This window comes from Panulirus ornatus, chromosome 2 (assembly GCF_036320965.1).
Source record: "Panulirus ornatus isolate Po-2019 chromosome 2, ASM3632096v1, whole genome shotgun sequence".
In the NCBI taxonomy this organism is placed as follows: domain Eukaryota; kingdom Metazoa; phylum Arthropoda; class Malacostraca; order Decapoda; family Palinuridae; genus Panulirus; species Panulirus ornatus.
Window position 1 is genome coordinate 90,564,669 of NC_092225.1, and position 17,646 is coordinate 90,582,314.

General features: G+C 46.2%; 1 protein-coding gene and 1 long non-coding RNA gene across 3 annotated transcripts in view; one reads left to right on the plus strand and one right to left on the minus strand.

Moving 5' to 3' along the window:
• LOC139758304 (uncharacterized) overlaps positions 1–17,646 on the minus strand; it is a 130,405-nt gene that overhangs the window by 50,268 nt on the left and 62,491 nt on the right. For both annotated transcript variants that reach the window (XR_011714795.1, XR_011714796.1), the window contains exon 2: positions 6,014–6,198. This is a non-coding gene — a long non-coding RNA (uncharacterized lncRNA). The remainder of the gene's footprint in view (positions 1–6,013; positions 6,199–17,646) is intronic.
• The window catches only part of LOC139758296 (uncharacterized), a 51,591-nt gene that overhangs the window by 16,963 nt on the left and 16,982 nt on the right, over positions 1–17,646 (plus strand). The window lies entirely within an intron of this gene.

Sequence of the window (17,646 nt, forward strand, 5' to 3'; positions counted from 1 at the left end):
TGCAGTCACCTCTTGTCCATCTAAGGAACCATTACGATGTTGTCAGCACCTCACTTCGTGCTCTGGGATGCATGCCAGACGCGCGTTCAGCACACATGTGGAGGGTGGGTGATTCCATGCATGCGGCTCCACAGAGAGGGTTAGTGAACTCCCTGACGATGCTCCACTTCGACTCACACTGGGGCTATAGACACCTGAGGCAGTTTGCTTCTCTCGACGCTACAAAGCACACACAAGATGTCCACTCTGCCGTTAAGAATCCCTCTCACCCCCAGCACCACTTTGTGCGTTACTGATCTGTCGTAAAATTAGTGACATCAGAGAAAACTGCCATTACATATGACAAGACGTGTCAGCATTTCGTCTATATTGATGCTGTCTATCCTAAATAAATGATCGAGTACTCTAACTATGTCTGTGGTAAACACATTGAAAATGCAACCCATTACATGATAATTCACTCACTGTGGCCCAGTCCCTCTCTAGCACCACCTCCCACGCGAAGGATAGGTAGGTGCACGGTAAACCAGCCGTACTTGGCAACAAAAGCCGAGAGTTTCCACAAAAAGGGTTATTCTGCCGTCAGGGGCGACCACAGTCGCGAGGGGGGGAGAACAGAGGGTCAGCGTGACGGGAGGCACGTGTCCACAGTCATGTTTGAGCAAAGGTGACGCCGTCATCAGCCTCGTGATCTGTGCTGATAACATGGGAGGGAGGGCGTATCGGCCCTGTATTGGTGGACCATGAGCGGCTGTAGGGTGTGTGTGTGTGTGTGTGTGTGTGTGTGTGTGGGATACACCGTCCGCCTGCATCACGCGCCAGGAGGCAAAAGTCGCTACTCTCTTGGGCTGCGTCATCCACATTCTTTACCTACCCATCTACCACGCTGTTTCCCGCGTTAGCAAGATAGTAGCGCCAGGAGCAGACGAAGGAAGGGAATAATTCGTTCACATCCAATCTCCAGGTTGTCATGATTAATACACCGAAACCGCAGCCCCCTATCCACAACCAGGCCCCCTCCCACCACAGAACTTTCTGTGGTTTCCCCCGGCTGCTTCATTTACCCATTCTATTAAAAGCGCGTCGTCCCCTGTATACCACATCACTCTAATTCAGTTTTTCAAAGAAAAAAAAATCTATTCCAACATCGGTATCTCAAGGTAACTTCCCCTGACCAAAAACTAACAACCAACCTACATCACAACTAACAACCAACCTACAACACAACTAACAACCAACCTACAACACAACTAACAACCAACCTACATCACAACCAACAACCAACCTACAACACAACTAACAACCAACCTACATCACAACAACAACCAACCTACAACACAACTAACAACCAACCTACAACACAACTAACAACCAACCTACATCACAACCAACAACCAACCTACAACACAACTAACAACCAACCTACAACACAACTAACAACCAACCTACGACACATCTAACAACCAACCTACATCACAACTAACAACCAACCTACAACACAACTAACAACCAACCTACGACACAACTAACAACCAACCTACAACACAACTAACAACCAACCTACGACACAACTAACAACCAACCTACAACACAACTAACAACCAACCTACAACACAACTAACAACCAACCTACAGCACAGCTAACAACCTGGTTTCTATGACACACAATTCCCGCGACAAGATCTAAGGAGCTGGATCACATATAATAATGCTGGTTTAATCAGTATGGGGGTCTGGGTGAGGGGACCAGGGAGGCCGGGCGCGCGCGAGAGAGAGACAAGCCGTAATCAGTGAGCGAAGAAATCGTACGAATGTGAGGCTCGAACGAAAGGAAAATCGACTGGCTCATGTGTGTGGACATACTACCAAGCTAAGAAAGCGAGGAGAGGAAGACATAAATCTTTGGACCGTGGTCAGAAAAACTTGGTGAACCAATATGTCACAGAGCATACCTAATCGATTTATTATATGTTGATACCATCAGTGTGAGTAACCATGGTAACAGGGTGGTCGGTGATTGGAACATATAGGATGATGACCCACCACAGTCACACTCCCCATAGGGACTAAACAGGTTCCTGAAATTGGAGAGAGAGAGAGAGAGAGAGAGAGAGAGAGAGAGAGAGAGAGAGAGAGAGAGAGAGAGAGAGAGAGAGAGAGAGAGAGAGAGAGAGAGAGAGAGAGAGAGCATACATACACCGGTACATATATATATATATATATATATATATATATATATATATATATATATATATATATATATATATATATATATATATATATATATACACACACACAAGGTAAAGAAATAAGGCAACAGGAATATAAACTTCTCTCCCCGTAACACACACACACACACACACACACATTGAGAAAATATCGATATTTTACCCCTGGATCAGTGTTTTGGGAAGGTGATGTAAAGATACAGTTGCGCCATTGGTCATTATCGTACATCACTGAAACAGTATAAATATACTATTTCTTTTCCTTCTTTCGAGGTACGAATCTTTTTACTGTAAATTCAATAAATCACCATCATGAATGAGAATTTTTTTTATATGTATATTGTATAGAACGAGGGAAAGAGAGGAACACCCCTATCTCCATACCCCCCCCCCCCCCCCCCAAAACACACACACACACACACACACACACACACACTCACCCGCTTCCCCATGTCCATATGCCCCTTCTTCACTGCCAGTACAACTTGTACGACCCTTGAGCACGAAGGTACGACCCTTGAGCACGAAGGTATGAACCTTGAGCACGAAGGTGCGACCCTTTGAGCACGACGGTACGTACGACCCTTGAGCAAAAAGGTACGACCCTTGAGCACGACGGTTCGACCCCTGAGCACGACGGTACGATACTTGAGCACGGCGGTTTGACCCTTGAGCACGACGTACGACCCTTGAGCACCATGGTACGACCCTTGTGCAAGACGGTACGATCCTCAATCACGACATTACGACCCTTGAGCACGACGGTACGACCCTTGAGCACGACGGTACGACCCTTTATCATGACGGTACGACTCGAGTACGACGACTAAAAACCCCATGGGAACAATGGCACGAGTCTTGACCTTACCCTTAAGGGCCAGGTCGTGCCGTCGTGCTCAAGAGGTTGGGTATAATGGCACCAATTTGAGCATAATGACTCACTACCTGGAGTATTATGAGTGGACACGTCAAATATGACGATATGAGTATGATGATATAATCTGGTGTATAACGATTAGAACTGAAGATGAATCACCAACCCTGAGTATAATGAATGACCCTCAGCATAACCCTTAGTATAATGAATGACCCTCAGCATAACCCTGATATAATGAATGACCCTCAGCATAACCCTTAGTATAATGAATACCCCTCAGCATAACCCTGAGTATAATGAATGACCCTCAGCATAACCCTGAGTATAATGAATAACCCTCAGCATAGCCCTGAGAATAATAAATGACCCTCAGCATAACCCTGAGTATGATGAATACCCTCAGCATAACCCTGAGTATAATGAATACCCCTCAGCATAACCCTGAGTATAATGAATGACCCTCAGCATAACCCTGAGTATAATGAACACCCCTCAGCATAACCCTGAGTATAATGAATACCCCTCAGCATAACCCTGAGTATAATGAATGACCCTCAGCCGTGAGTGACTCCCCTTTAAATACGATGATGAACTTGTCTCACAAGCTCAGCACTGAAAGGAACATGATAACATCTTGAGTACAACAACTTTAACCCCTGAGTGCGATGACTTCAAACTCTGGGTACAATAACTTTGCACCCTTGGGTACGATAACTTAGAACCGTGCGATACTTTATAATTATAATAAATAAAAGATTACATTAATGACGATGATTTAGAGCGTGAAATAGAACAAATTTACCTTAACAACCCGATAACTTAAATTATGATAATCTCTTCATTAACTTAGTCACTTTAGTAAAAAAATAAAATGCTCATGTATACATTTGCATTCCATGTGTATAATAACTCTATCCAATTAGTACAATAACTTCACCCAAAGACGTAGTACCTTCATACTAGGGCCTCTCCGTATAACTTAAGATATATCTTACCCACTGCGGTGCGATAACTTCACCCCTCCAGTAGATAATACTATGGGTACAGAAATAACAAGAATAATAAACAAAATCACATACGTTGTATCATGCAATCACGAATGAATTGTATCGATCCTCTACTAGTACTGTCTCACCGCTGCCAGACACACGACCCCCCACACACATCTACCTCACCGCTGCCAGACACACGACCCCTACACACATATACCTCAACGCTGCCAGACACACGACCCCACACCTAAGTCTACCTCATCGCTGCCAGACACACGACCCTACACAAAATCTATCTCACCGCTGCCAGACACACGTCCCTACACCAACTCTACCTCACCGCCGCCAGGAACACGACCCTACACCAAGTCTACCTCACCGCTGCCAGACACACGACCTCTACACCACGGCTGTCGTCTTATCGCTGCCAGACGCAAGGCTTTTCCAGTAATCAGACTTATCAACGTATCAAAGTCTCAAATGTTATCATACTGGCCCGTGAAGGCTGTGTATCGAACGATATAAACTTAACTCATCGTCCAGTACAAGTCAGTGAGGGTATGGCAACACACAAACCAGGTTATGACCAGTAAACGAAAGTAAACAATATTAATTCATAATTCTCTCAAGCAAGAAAACCTATCGTTAGAAAGATTACGTTTCCTGTCAAGTGGTTTACATTTGAAATCCCCTTACGCAACACGATCAGGACAAAGGCACTCAGCCGGAAACCTTAGTATGAGCCGACTCAACCAACCTCTTGAGTGCTTACATGACCCTTGAGTTCGAAGATACGACCCTTCGGTAGGATGGCGTGTCGTTTAACCTGACCCATAAGGGCCGAGTCAAAACCCATGTCCTATCGTACCCAAGGGTCATACCGTCGATGATCATGTCGTACCCAAGGGTCGTTACGTAGATGATCATGTCGTACCCAAGCGTCGTAACATCGTAGGTCCTGTCGTACCCAAGGCTCGTACCGTCGCAAGTTCTATCATACCCAAGGGTCGTGCTGTCGCAGGGCATCTTTTAAGGAGTGTTCAGGGGTTGGGTAAGCAGGTTAAAAAAGAGAAAAATTCGTCCAATGCTCCGCTTCTTCGTATGTTCAAAGATAACGCGTACCATCGCGTTCAAGGGGTTAACATAACAAGGGACCTCGCAAGGAGTGTTGAGGGATGGGTGGGGTCTGTCTCAGACTGTGAGGGCCCTCACCACTATGCCACACCAGTAATGCAATCCATCACTATGCCACACCAGTAATACAATCTACCACTATGCTACACCAGTAATGCAATCCATCACAATATGCCACACCAGTAATACAATCCACCACTATGCCACACCAGTAATATAATCCACCACTATGCCACACCAGTATCACAATCCACCACTATGCCACACCAGTAATGCAATCCACCATTATGCCACACCAGTGATACAATCCACCACTATGCCACACCATTAATGCAATCCACCAATATGCCACACCAGTAATACAATCCACCACTATGCCACACCAGTAATGCAAGCCACCACTATATGCCACAACAGTAATACAATTCACCACTATGCTACACCAGTAATGCAATCCACCGTTATGCCATTCCAGTAATGCAATCCATCACTATGCCACACCAGTAATGCAATCCACCACTATATGCCACTCCAGTAATGCAATCCATCACTATGCCACACCAGTAATGCAATCCACCACTATGCCACACCAGTAATGCAATCCACCACTATGCCACACCAGTAATGCAATCCACCACTATGCCACACCAGTAATACAATCCACTACTATGCCACACCAGTATCACAATCCACCACTATGCCACACCAGTATCACAATCCACCACTGTACAATGGGTAACAACATACAGGATATAACTCATGTGATAACGTTTGTACATTACCAGTGGAAGATCTGCAGCTCCACATGTTACCAAGGTCTCCATCTACCTTCGTCTGTGACCACAGGAGTCCGTCAGTCTGCTTCGTACACCTGCAGGAGGCAGGAAGGTGTGCGCGTGCTACCACGGAGACCCGATATGGCTTCATAAGCAATAGGAGAGCAAAATCCTCAGTCCAGTAATTGCGTCTGTAAATCAAAACAAGATCTAAACTTTAGCATCAATGCAAACACAATGTCCAGCTCCTTCCCCCTGTGCAAAGTGAAGTGTATAGGTGGCATGAAGGACCTTGTAGTCATTCGTATGTATGTATGTATGTATGTATGTATGTATGTATGATATATGTATGTATGATATATGTATGTATGTATGTATGTATGTATGTATGTATGTATGTATGTATGTATGTATGTATGATATATGTATGCATGTATGTATGTATGTATGTATGTATGTATGTATGTATGTATGTATGTATGTGTGTATGTATGTATGTATGATATGTATGTATGTATGTATGTATGAATGTCATGTTCAAACTTTACATCTGATATGATGTCCTCTGCTATACGTCTTCCAGTACAACCCGGCTGGACTACTACATGTATATCTTTATTTTCATAATTGATCGTCGTTTCCCGCGTTAGCGAGGTAGCGCGAAAGAAAGGCCATATATTGCCGACCATACACTATGACCTTCGGAAAAAACAGAAAAAATAAGGATGGACTTCTTGTGTTCCAAGTAACTCAGTGAAGAATCTGTTGATATATCCCAACAATGACGAGTGAAAAGGAAAGCAAAAATAGACTTTAGATAACTATAGATACAATACCAAACATCGGATCAATTATCTATACTATCCTTAGATCTGACCTCTATAGGTCAGCTCATATATATATATATATATATATATATATATATATATATATATATATATATATATATATATATATATATATATATATATATATGGGTGGGGGAGGGGGCGAAAATCCTGGGAGCCTTGAAGAATGTTTGAAAGTCGAGAACATTATCTCGGAAAGCAAAAATGGGTATGTTTGAAGGAATAGTGGTTCCAACAATGTTGTATGGTTGCGAGGCGTCTGCTATGGATAGAGTTGTGCGCAGGAGGATGGATGTGCTGGAAATGAGATGTTTGAGGACAATGTGTGGTGTGAGGTGGTTTGATCGAGTAAGTAATGTAAGGGTAAGAGAGATGTGTGGAAATAAAAAGAGCGAGGTTGAGAGGGCAGAAGAGGGTGTTTTGAAATGGTTTGGGCACATGGAGAGAATGAGTGAGGAAAGATTGACCAAGAGGATATATGTGTCGGAGGTGGAGGGAACGAGGAGAAGTGGGAGACCAAATTGGAGGTGGAAAGATGGAGTGAAAAAGATTTTGAGTGATCGGGGTCTGAACATGCAGGAGGGTGAAAGGCGGGCAAGGAATAGAGTGAATTGGATCGATGTGGTATACCGGGGTTGACGTGCTGTCAGTGGATTGAATCAGGGCATGTGAAGTGTCTGGGGTAAACCATGGAAAGTTGTGTGGGGCCTGGATGTGGAAAGGGAGCTGTGGTTTCGGGCATTATTGCATGACAGCTAGAGACTGAGTGTGAACGAATGGGGCCTTTGTTGTCTTTTCCTAACGCTACCTCGCACACATGAAGGGGGAGGGGGATGGTATTCCATGTGTGGCGAGGTGGCGATGGGAATGAATAAAGGCAGACAGTGTGAATTGTGTGCATGGGTATATATGTATGTGTCTGTGTGTGTATGTACATGTGTACATTGAGATGTATAGGTATGTATATTTGCGTGTGTGGACGTGTATGTGTATACATGTGTATGGGGGTGGGTTGGGCCATTTCTTTCGTCTGTTTCCTTGTGCTACCTCGCAAACGCGGGAGACAGCGACAAAGCAAAATAAAAAATAATGATATATATATATATATATATATATATATATATATATATATATATATATATATATATATATATATATATATATATATATATATATATATATATATATATATTCACCATAGCAATTTCTCTTTCACGCCTAAATCATGTAATAAAGAAATACGGCGTGTTCTTTGCTAAGTAATATTCTTTGTTCGCTAAGAGCAAAAATGATAGGGGGGGGGGGGGGGGCGGTAGAGAAAACAGAAAATGGGAGAGTGGGTGAGGTGCGCCGCTGTTGTTGCGCAACGCACGGGGGATGTCTTTTATAAACCCGAGGTAAATATGGCCATGGGCCGTAGACACAGAGGGAGTGAGTGGTGTGGGGCCTGGGGGAGCTGTCGCTGTCACCTGGACAAGGTGTTAAATGATCATTCGGCTGTTAGACGTGCAGCGTGACGTTCAAGGCCTTAACGACCGTACCAGATGAAAGGCCTACAACCCACACAGCCCAACAACCACCCGGGAGGTGGGGCAAGTTGTGGCATAACCCTCCTCAACACGTGCAACAGTTATACAACAAGAGCTCCACTCCACCCCCACCCACTGCTTCTGCTAACGCTTATACAACAGTATCTATAACTACACCTACGGTAGTTATACAACACAAAACCTCTATAACATTCTCCCAACCGGCTACAATCATGTAGGACTACGTAAACCATGTATAGCACACACTCTTTACCCGCTCAAATTAGCATACAAGATTGTATTACACGGTTGTAGCTTTTCTCCAAGCCTGCTACAGTTATACAACACTGTATCATGCGATCTTGCCATCCTCCAAGCCTGATACAATCACAATACAACAGAGAAAACCTACATTAAAAGTCCTGGGTAAAAAAATTACTTACAATATGTTCATAAAATCAAAACATTTTTTCAATTCACAGTTGTATTGTTTCCACGTCACAATGACGTGTGACGCGCTCCTTTTGGTCTTGTATGTATGTATGTATGTATGTATGTATGTATGTATGCATGAATTACGTATGTATGAATATATGTATGCATGATGTATGTATGTATGTATGTATGTATGTATGTATGTATGTATGTATGTATGTATGTATGTATGAATGTATGTATGTATGTATGATGTATGTATGTATGTATGTATGTATGTATGTATGTATGTATGTAAATAATAATAATAATAATAATAATAATAATAATAATAATAATAATAATAATAATAATGATAATAATAATGTGGTTTCGGTGCATAACATAAGACAGCCAGAGAATGGTGAGTGGCTGTGGCCTTTCTTCGTCTGTTCCAGGCACTACCTCGTTAACGCGGGAAACGGCGATGGAGTGCGAAGCAAATAATAAGAGGAATAGGAGTCATTTTTCTTCATACTAGTTTGCTAGTTCTCGACTAACGAATCATGCACCAGGAACAAAAGAAGAGAGGCTTTATTCGCTCACAGCCTTCCCTTGAAATATCAACCATGTTTTCTCCTTTCCTTTTACGAGCAACCTAACTTCCTCATCCCACCACCATTCACTATCCCTTCTCAAATATCTGCATCCCACCGTCCTCATGCCATACACCTCACCTCACACATGTAGGCAATACTCTCATTAATATTTCCAGTTCCCACCAACTCTTATACCTCATGCCATCCCTCATTCAATCTCCCTTCCCCTTGAGCTTAATTTCACTCATATGCAGAACATCCAGATTCCTTTTCCTAAAGACACTACCCTGTCATTCCCTGCTTCTCTTCCTGGTCACATTCATACACATTCAGATACCTTTAACCAGAGCCTTCGAAGACGAAAAGCTCTCCTCGCTCGGCACCTTCTTCTGTTCCCACTTTTAGAAATTGAAATACAAGAAGGGAAGGGTTTCCTACTTCCCTCAATCCCGCCCCTTGTAGTTGCCTTCTATGGTACGCACGAGATAGGAATGTGGCTTTCTTTTTCCCTGTTCCCAAGGATACTGCATCTACTACCACTGCTACTACTACTGGTACTACTACTACTACTACTTCTACTATGATTACTACTACTGTTACTCATAATGATAATAAAAACGGTGCATTGAATCAAACATGCGGTCAATCAACGGAAAAAATGAAAAACCTACAATAAAGAAAATGGAACTATAACATGGAGATAGTGTGTCAAATGGAACTATAACATGGAGATAGTGTGTCAAATGGAACTATAACATGGAGATAGTGTGTCAAATGGAACTATAACATGGAGATAGTGTGTCAAATGGAACTATAACAGGGAGATAGTGTGTCAAATGGAACTATAACATGGAGATAGTGTGTCAAATGGAACTATAACATGGAGATAGTGTGTCAAATAGACAGTCTTGAGTTGTTCAAAATGTACAACAGTTCCATAACATGGTTGTTCTTGTAGCGGTCTGTACGAAATTCGGAAAGGCTCGAAACGCAACCTGGGGACGAGGGATCTCTGGTGGCAGGAGGTGACAGCGACGAGCGGGTGCACAGCTGCTTCTTCCCGAACTGACCGAATAGGTCCAGGTGTTGGCTGCCAGTGATCGAGGAGGACTGGTGTATTAAGGGCCTCTTGCTGGGTGGTGCAAAAGGGTCCTAGGATGAATTTCGAATCCCTTTTCTACACCTTTTCTAGTAGCCACTGTTGAGAGGCGGGCAGCCTGGAACACTAGCCAGAAGAAGCATCTCTGAGTCTGGAATCATATGGAAGTTTGCGCGGGAATCTCTGAGTTGAGGCGCAGGAAGCCGAGGAGTCTTGAGTCTACGAAGAATGTAGAGACGATAGCTGAAGGCGTTTGATAATGGCGCTGACGTGTTGCCTTCCAGCTTCGTTTATCGTCCAGAGTGACACCAACGAGCCTGGTGGTGGACTGACCAACCTGGTGGAGGAGGGGTAGATGGATCTCTCAGTTAAGGGCGCGGTGGAACAACATACCTGGAGGCGAGACTGACGTACGGCATATCGCTACCTCAGCTACCATGGTGACAGTAATTGGCTTTGGCTCGGCTCTGGAGGTTGGTAAGGGCGCTCTGGAAGGGTTATGTAGTCGGGAGGGGTGTCGTCTACGTTGAGAGCGAGGGTAGGGTCGTCAGTGTTCATACATGGAAACAGGTATGTGTGTCTAATTAGGAATCCTTTATGAGGCAGAGGAGGAACACTGTACCTGTCTCTTCTCTCTGCCATGTACGAAGCCGCAGTTCATAGGGCCGGAAGGTTAGAGACGGCCATTCGAAAGCGTACAGGAGCTTATGTATGTATGTGTTCACGTATATACTGCTATGTATATATATGTATATACATATATATGTAAGCATCCATCAACATAATGGAACACTGTTACAGATACAAAGCTGAAAAGTACTATGGTGATATTTTGGACCAATTTGTTGGACGAGGGGATTTGCTGTGCGTCGGGCATGTACTATCAAAAGATTAATTGAAGACCAACTGTGGCACAGAGAGAGAGAGAGAGAGAGAGAGAGAGAGAGAGAGAGAGAGAGAGAGAGAGAGAGAGAGAGAGAGAGAGAGAGAGAGAGAGAGAGAGAGAGACCACAGTGGTTCAGTAAAAACACATGACTATCGTTTTCACACAGCGGGTTATAAATGGACCCCCCTTCACCCACATATCCACCTTACCACCACCACCTGACGCTTCCGCCCCCCCCTCCCCCCACGCCATCCCTCCCATGTGTCAACCACCTGACACTCCTCCCCCCCCCTCCATCTCCCTCCGATGGTGTCGGCATGACACAACACAACCTACCACCACCACCACCACCTGACACTCATGTGTCATCCACTTGACACTCTCCCCCCACCTCCCCAAGGGGAAGGTGCCTATTATTACCACCTGACGCCCATGACCCGCCAATGACAGCCTCCCTAATCAAACAATATACCTCCATCTCCCCCAACCCCCTCCCTCCCTGCCCCGGCCCCCTAGCCCTCCCCCTCCCACCTCTCAACATCCTGGTCTCTACTTGTTTCTACGTCATCTACCTCGTGGCACCGTACATATATGGCTCTCTCTCCACACACATATACATATACATTCGAGGGCAGATATATACGATATAAATGACAAAAAGTGGAGATACATTATATAAACACACTGAGCTATAAATACGTACAAAGCTGCACAAGTCTAATAACGAGTGAACATCACTACCATACGGCAAGCTATCAGGAAACACGATAATCCACAGTGAAACATTATCTGTCATATACGTTTTTCTGTGAAACACATGGGGAAGGAGAGGATCGGATCCTATTATGAGGCTTAATGTAATATTCTCTCCGCTTCCCAAGCTCCTGGGAATGCCAGTGGCTTCGAGAGACTTTACGTAAAGCACCAAAATAGTCGTCTCAGGAGAGATAAATGCCAAGCCGCTATGGTTAGCGGAGGCCGCTCGCTCGCTCGTGGTCAGCGTGTCATGCCGCTGCTGCTGTTATATCAGGCCATCGCTCGGACGGTCCCACACCCGAGGGTTAATAACTTTTCTTTCGTCAACAATGATGATGATGATCCATAACCCGGTAGCGTAAGGGATTATTACCCTGTGGTGATATCTGAGATCAGAGACGAGGCGTATATGGTGCTCAGTCTGAGAGAGAGAGAGAGAGAGAGAGAGAGAGAGAGAGAGAGAGAGAGAGAGAGAGAGAGAGAGAGAGAGAGAGAGAGAGAGAGAGAGAATCTTCATCTGTCATGACCCGTCTGTGTGTACATGGGTGCAGGTGGTGGGGGGAGCTTTAAAATTGGTGGAGTTTCGTGTCTTTCAACCGCGCTTTTCCCATTTCCCGATCGCATCCACACTTCATTCCACCTACAAGCCATAGTGTCCCACGTCCCCACGCGCCCACTCCCTGTGACCGCTGGCCTGAGACGTAAGGAGAGAGTCCTTGGTTGACGGAGGAATAACTCAGACATTTTTTTACGGGTTTTGCTGAGAATATCCAGGAATGCCATTCGGGCGTCTAATTGTAGTCTAGGCCCCCCTCCGGTCGTCTGGTGGTGATATGGGGGCCACACCCAGCAAGCCCCCTGAGCTGTGTGCCAGGGGGGATTTTCAGTGATTCTCCCCCCCCAACACCCAGAAAGCCACTTCCGCCTCCCGCCATCTCCTCGTCTACCTCCGCATTCGGGTTTTCCTTTCGCTTTCAAAGAACAGGTCTGGGTTAACAAGAGACACAACAGGTGGCCATCATGTGCACGTACCCTAACCTTCCCCTAGTGGGTGGTAGACGAAGGGCTTCCCTCCTGTCTCAATGACCTGCTTCACCCCTTGTGTGTGTGTGTGTGTGTGTGTGTGTGTGTGTGTGTGTGGGTGTGTTATCAGCAGGATACTTCACATAGCTTAACAATAACAAGATTTCTGTCTATCATTCTGTCTATCCTTTATTCTCTCTACCGTTTTCTGCCGTTCTCTCTCTCTCTCTCTCTCTCTCTCTCTCTCTCTCTCTCTCTCTCTCTCTCTCTCTCTCTCTCTCTACCGTTCTTTAACCATTACGTCTCACGCCAGTTGAATGCAAAGCAGAGAGTAAACATAGATATTTATAATAACTAAAGCCTGTCATTCGTCTGGTTCAGGTGCGACGCCATGCGTGTGGTGAAGCGAGAAGACGATCACTCAAAATATAGAATGAAGAAAATACACTGCATGAGGCACAGAACCAGATGAGAACCGAAGACAGACAGACAGACAGACAGACAGACAGACAGACAGACAGACGGAAAGGAGAATGGCGTTCCCCTGAAGTTGTGTGATCAACGCTTAACGAGGTGAAGTTGGAGACGGTTGGTACAACACGGTGTTGTTAGCATCACCTGGGGGTTCCCTGATGGCCTCCCATCACTCGTACATGGAGTTCAATGACTCGAGAATGGAGTTATGCCACTGACGAATGGGGAGGATTGGGTGGGGGGGAGGGGGATCTAATCGCTCATTCCTCACGTGATCAACAGATGCAGCGTCGAACAATTTCATGTAACATAAACATGCAGACGCATGACTTGAGAATGACTGTACGACCCAGGGGGTGTGATGGTGTGAAGTGCCCTTTGACCTGACTCATCAGCGGTTAGGTCAAGGGGGTCACGTTGGAATATCCAAGGGTCGTAATCGTCGTCCTCAAGGGTCGTACTTCACACTGGGAACATAGGCAACATAAAGCCTGATGGTCTATGACAAGGTCATCTGCTGGAGGACAGTACATGTATCATGCGTTCCTAACGTGTTTAGTTGGAGGCAGGATGTTTAAAGTCAAGGGTCGTATACCATCTTGCTGAGGGATCGTGCCGTCGTACTCAAGGGTCGTACTGACGTGCTCAAGGATCGTGCCGTCGTACTCAAGGGTCGCACTGACGTGCTCAAGGATCGTCCCGTCGTACGCAAGGGTCGTACTGACGTGCTCAAGGATCGTGCCATCGTACTCAAGGGTCGCACTGACGTGCTCAAGGATCGTACTGTCGTTCTCAAGGGTCGTACTGACGTGCTCAAGGATCGTGCCGTCGTACTCAAGGGTCGTACTGACGTGCTCAAGGATCGTGCCGTCGTACTCAAGGGTCGTACTGACGCGCTCAAGGATCGTGCCGTCGTACTCAAGGGTTGTACTGACGTGACGTGCTCAAGGATCGTACTGTCGTTCTCAAGGGTCGTACTGACGTGCTCAAGGATCGTGCCGTCGTACTCAAGGGTCGTACTGACGTGCTCAAGGATCGTGCCGTCGTACTCAAGGGTCGTACTGACGTGCTCAAGGATCGTGCCATCGTACTCAAGGGTCGCACTGACGTGCTCAAGGATCGTACTGTCGTTCTCAAGGGTCGTACTGACGTGCTCAAGGATCGTGCCGTCGTACTCAAGGGTCGTACTGACGTGCTCAAGGATCGTGCCGTCGTACTCAAGGGTCGTACTGACGCGCTCAAGGATCGTGCCGTCGTACTCAAGGGTTGTACTGACGTGACGTGCTCAAGGATCGTACTGTCGTTCTCAAGGGTCGTACTGACGTGCTCAAGGATCGTGCCGTCGTACTCAAGGGTCGTACTGACGTGCTCAAGGATCGTGCCGTCGTACTCAAGGGTCGTACTGACGTGCTCAAGGATCGTGCCATCGTATTCAAGGGTCGCACTGACGTGCTCAAGGATCGTACTGTCGTTCTCAAGGGTCGTACTGACGTGCTCAAGGATCGTGCCGTCGTACTCAAGGGTCGTACTGACGCGCTCAAGGATCGTGCCGTCGTACTCAAGGGTTGTACTGACGTGACGTGCTCAAGGATCGTACTGTCGTTCTCAAGGGTCGTACTGACGTGCTCAAGGATCGTGCCGTCGTACTCAAGGGTCGTACTGACGTGCTCAAGGATCGTGCCGTCGTACTTAAGGGTCGTACTGACGTGCTCATGGATCGTGCCATCGTACTCAAGGGTCGCACTGACGTGCTCAAGGATCGTACTGTCGTTCTCAAGGGTCGTACTGACGTGCTCAAGGATCGTGCCGTCGTACTCAAGGGTCGTACTGACGTGCTCAAGGATCGTGCCGTCGTACTTAAGGGTCGTACTGACGTGCTCATGGATCGTGCCATCGTACTCAAGGGTCGCACTGACGTGCTCAAGGATCGTACTGTCGTTCTCAAGGGTCGTACTGACGTGCTCAAGGATCGTACCGTCGTACTCAAGGGTTAAACTTAACGCGCTTAAGCGTCGTGCCGTCGCACTCATGAGATTAACTTAAAAAGAAGGAAAATGACACCCATACCCACCCACTCATACCCTCTATATATAAGGGAAACATCAGACCCGTAACTGCTGCCACACCACAACATAATACGACACACACACACACACACACATGCCCTCAGTCCACCAAGATCCGAGGCTGTAATGTTCTATGTATAGTATGGTGAGGGGCAGGACGCGCCCCCGGCTCCCACCCACACACACACACACACACACACACACACCTCCCTCTCCCGCCCACTGCCGCCCAACCCCTCACTCCACCCACACCACCACCACCACCATCTCCTATCGTCGCTGGCTCTCTATGTGTTCATCGCTCACTACCCCCTTGCAAAATGTATCATGGCAGCTACGGCTGTCATATTGGCTCATACCGAGAACGAAAAGAAAAAAGAAAAGATCAACTCGCTTCTCTCTCTCTCTCTCTCTCTCTCTCTCTCTCTCTCTCTCTCTCTCTCTCTCTCTCTCTCTCTCTCTCTCTCTCTCTCACACACACACACACACACACACACATCAGAGGGCTGCTCATGTGTGCGGACAGTTATCTCCCCCACCTTACCTTCCCTCCCCATTGGCATCCCACCTCCCCTCACTACCCTCCACCAAGCCCCTTCCCCTCCCCACCACCCTCTGGCGGTCCGGCCCGTCGTTTCAATAATACAAAAGGGAGGTTGGGGTGGGGGGTGAGAGGGGCGCCCCGATGACTGCCTGTGATGGGGAGGAAGGGAGGGAGGGAGGGGAAGACGAGCTTTCCCCCTCCTCCTTCCCCCCTACCTTCCATCGCTTCATGCATTATGTGCGCGGCCGGTGCCCGCTCCGCCGCCTCCCCTGACCTGACCTGGCATGCCCTTGGAAGCCATACGTGACAAACATCCGGCTAGCGAGCGACACTCCTGGTCATCAACACACCCGACTACCAATATGCCTAATTATCAACACGCCTGGCTATCAACGCACTCTGGCGATCAACTTACTCTGGCGATCACACACCTGACCACCAACATACCAAGCTAAATACACACCTCACTACCAAAATACCTGGCTTTCAAGACACCTGACAACCAACATACCTGGCTATGAACACACAGGACTACTAACATAGTTGACTATCAACACGTATGGCTATCAATACACCTGACTACCAACATATCTGACGATCAACATAACTGGCTATCAACATACCTGTTTACTGATAAAGTTGACTATCAACACATATGGCTATCAACACCTGACAACCAACATATCTGACGATCAACATAACTGGCTATCACCATACCTGACTACTAATAAAGCTGACTATCAACACGTATGGCTGTCAATACACCTGACATAGCACACCAACATAGTTGACAATCAACATAACTGGCTATCAACATACCGGACTACTAACACATCTGACTTTCACCACACCTGACTAATAACCCAGTATCGACATGCGTGTTTGATAAAACGTGCCAAATACAGTTAGTATGAAACACCTGACTGAAACAGGGCATCAAATAACCACAGTTCACATACCTGACACAACCCATATGACTAACACAATACAAAAAATCCCTGACGAACAAAAAAACACCTGGAGATTATACATGTGGCTGGGTAATACAAAACATGTAAAAGACAAAACACCTGGCTGACAAAATACACCTGACTGACACAAACCTGGGAGATACGAAGTACCTAAAGATAAAACACCTGGCTGACACAAGACAGAGCACATATATGGCACCAACCAGACACAATACACACACATGGCATACAGCAACAGGCAGATAAAACACACACGACATATAAAACGATTTTTCATCACACCTGACTGACACAAAACACCTGACTAATACAGCAGTCATGACACAGTCATATGAGACTGACACCAAACCTGTGACACACCAGGCATGACACACACACACACACACACAACATATGGTTCCCTCGACACTTCTGACAGCACTCCTAACAC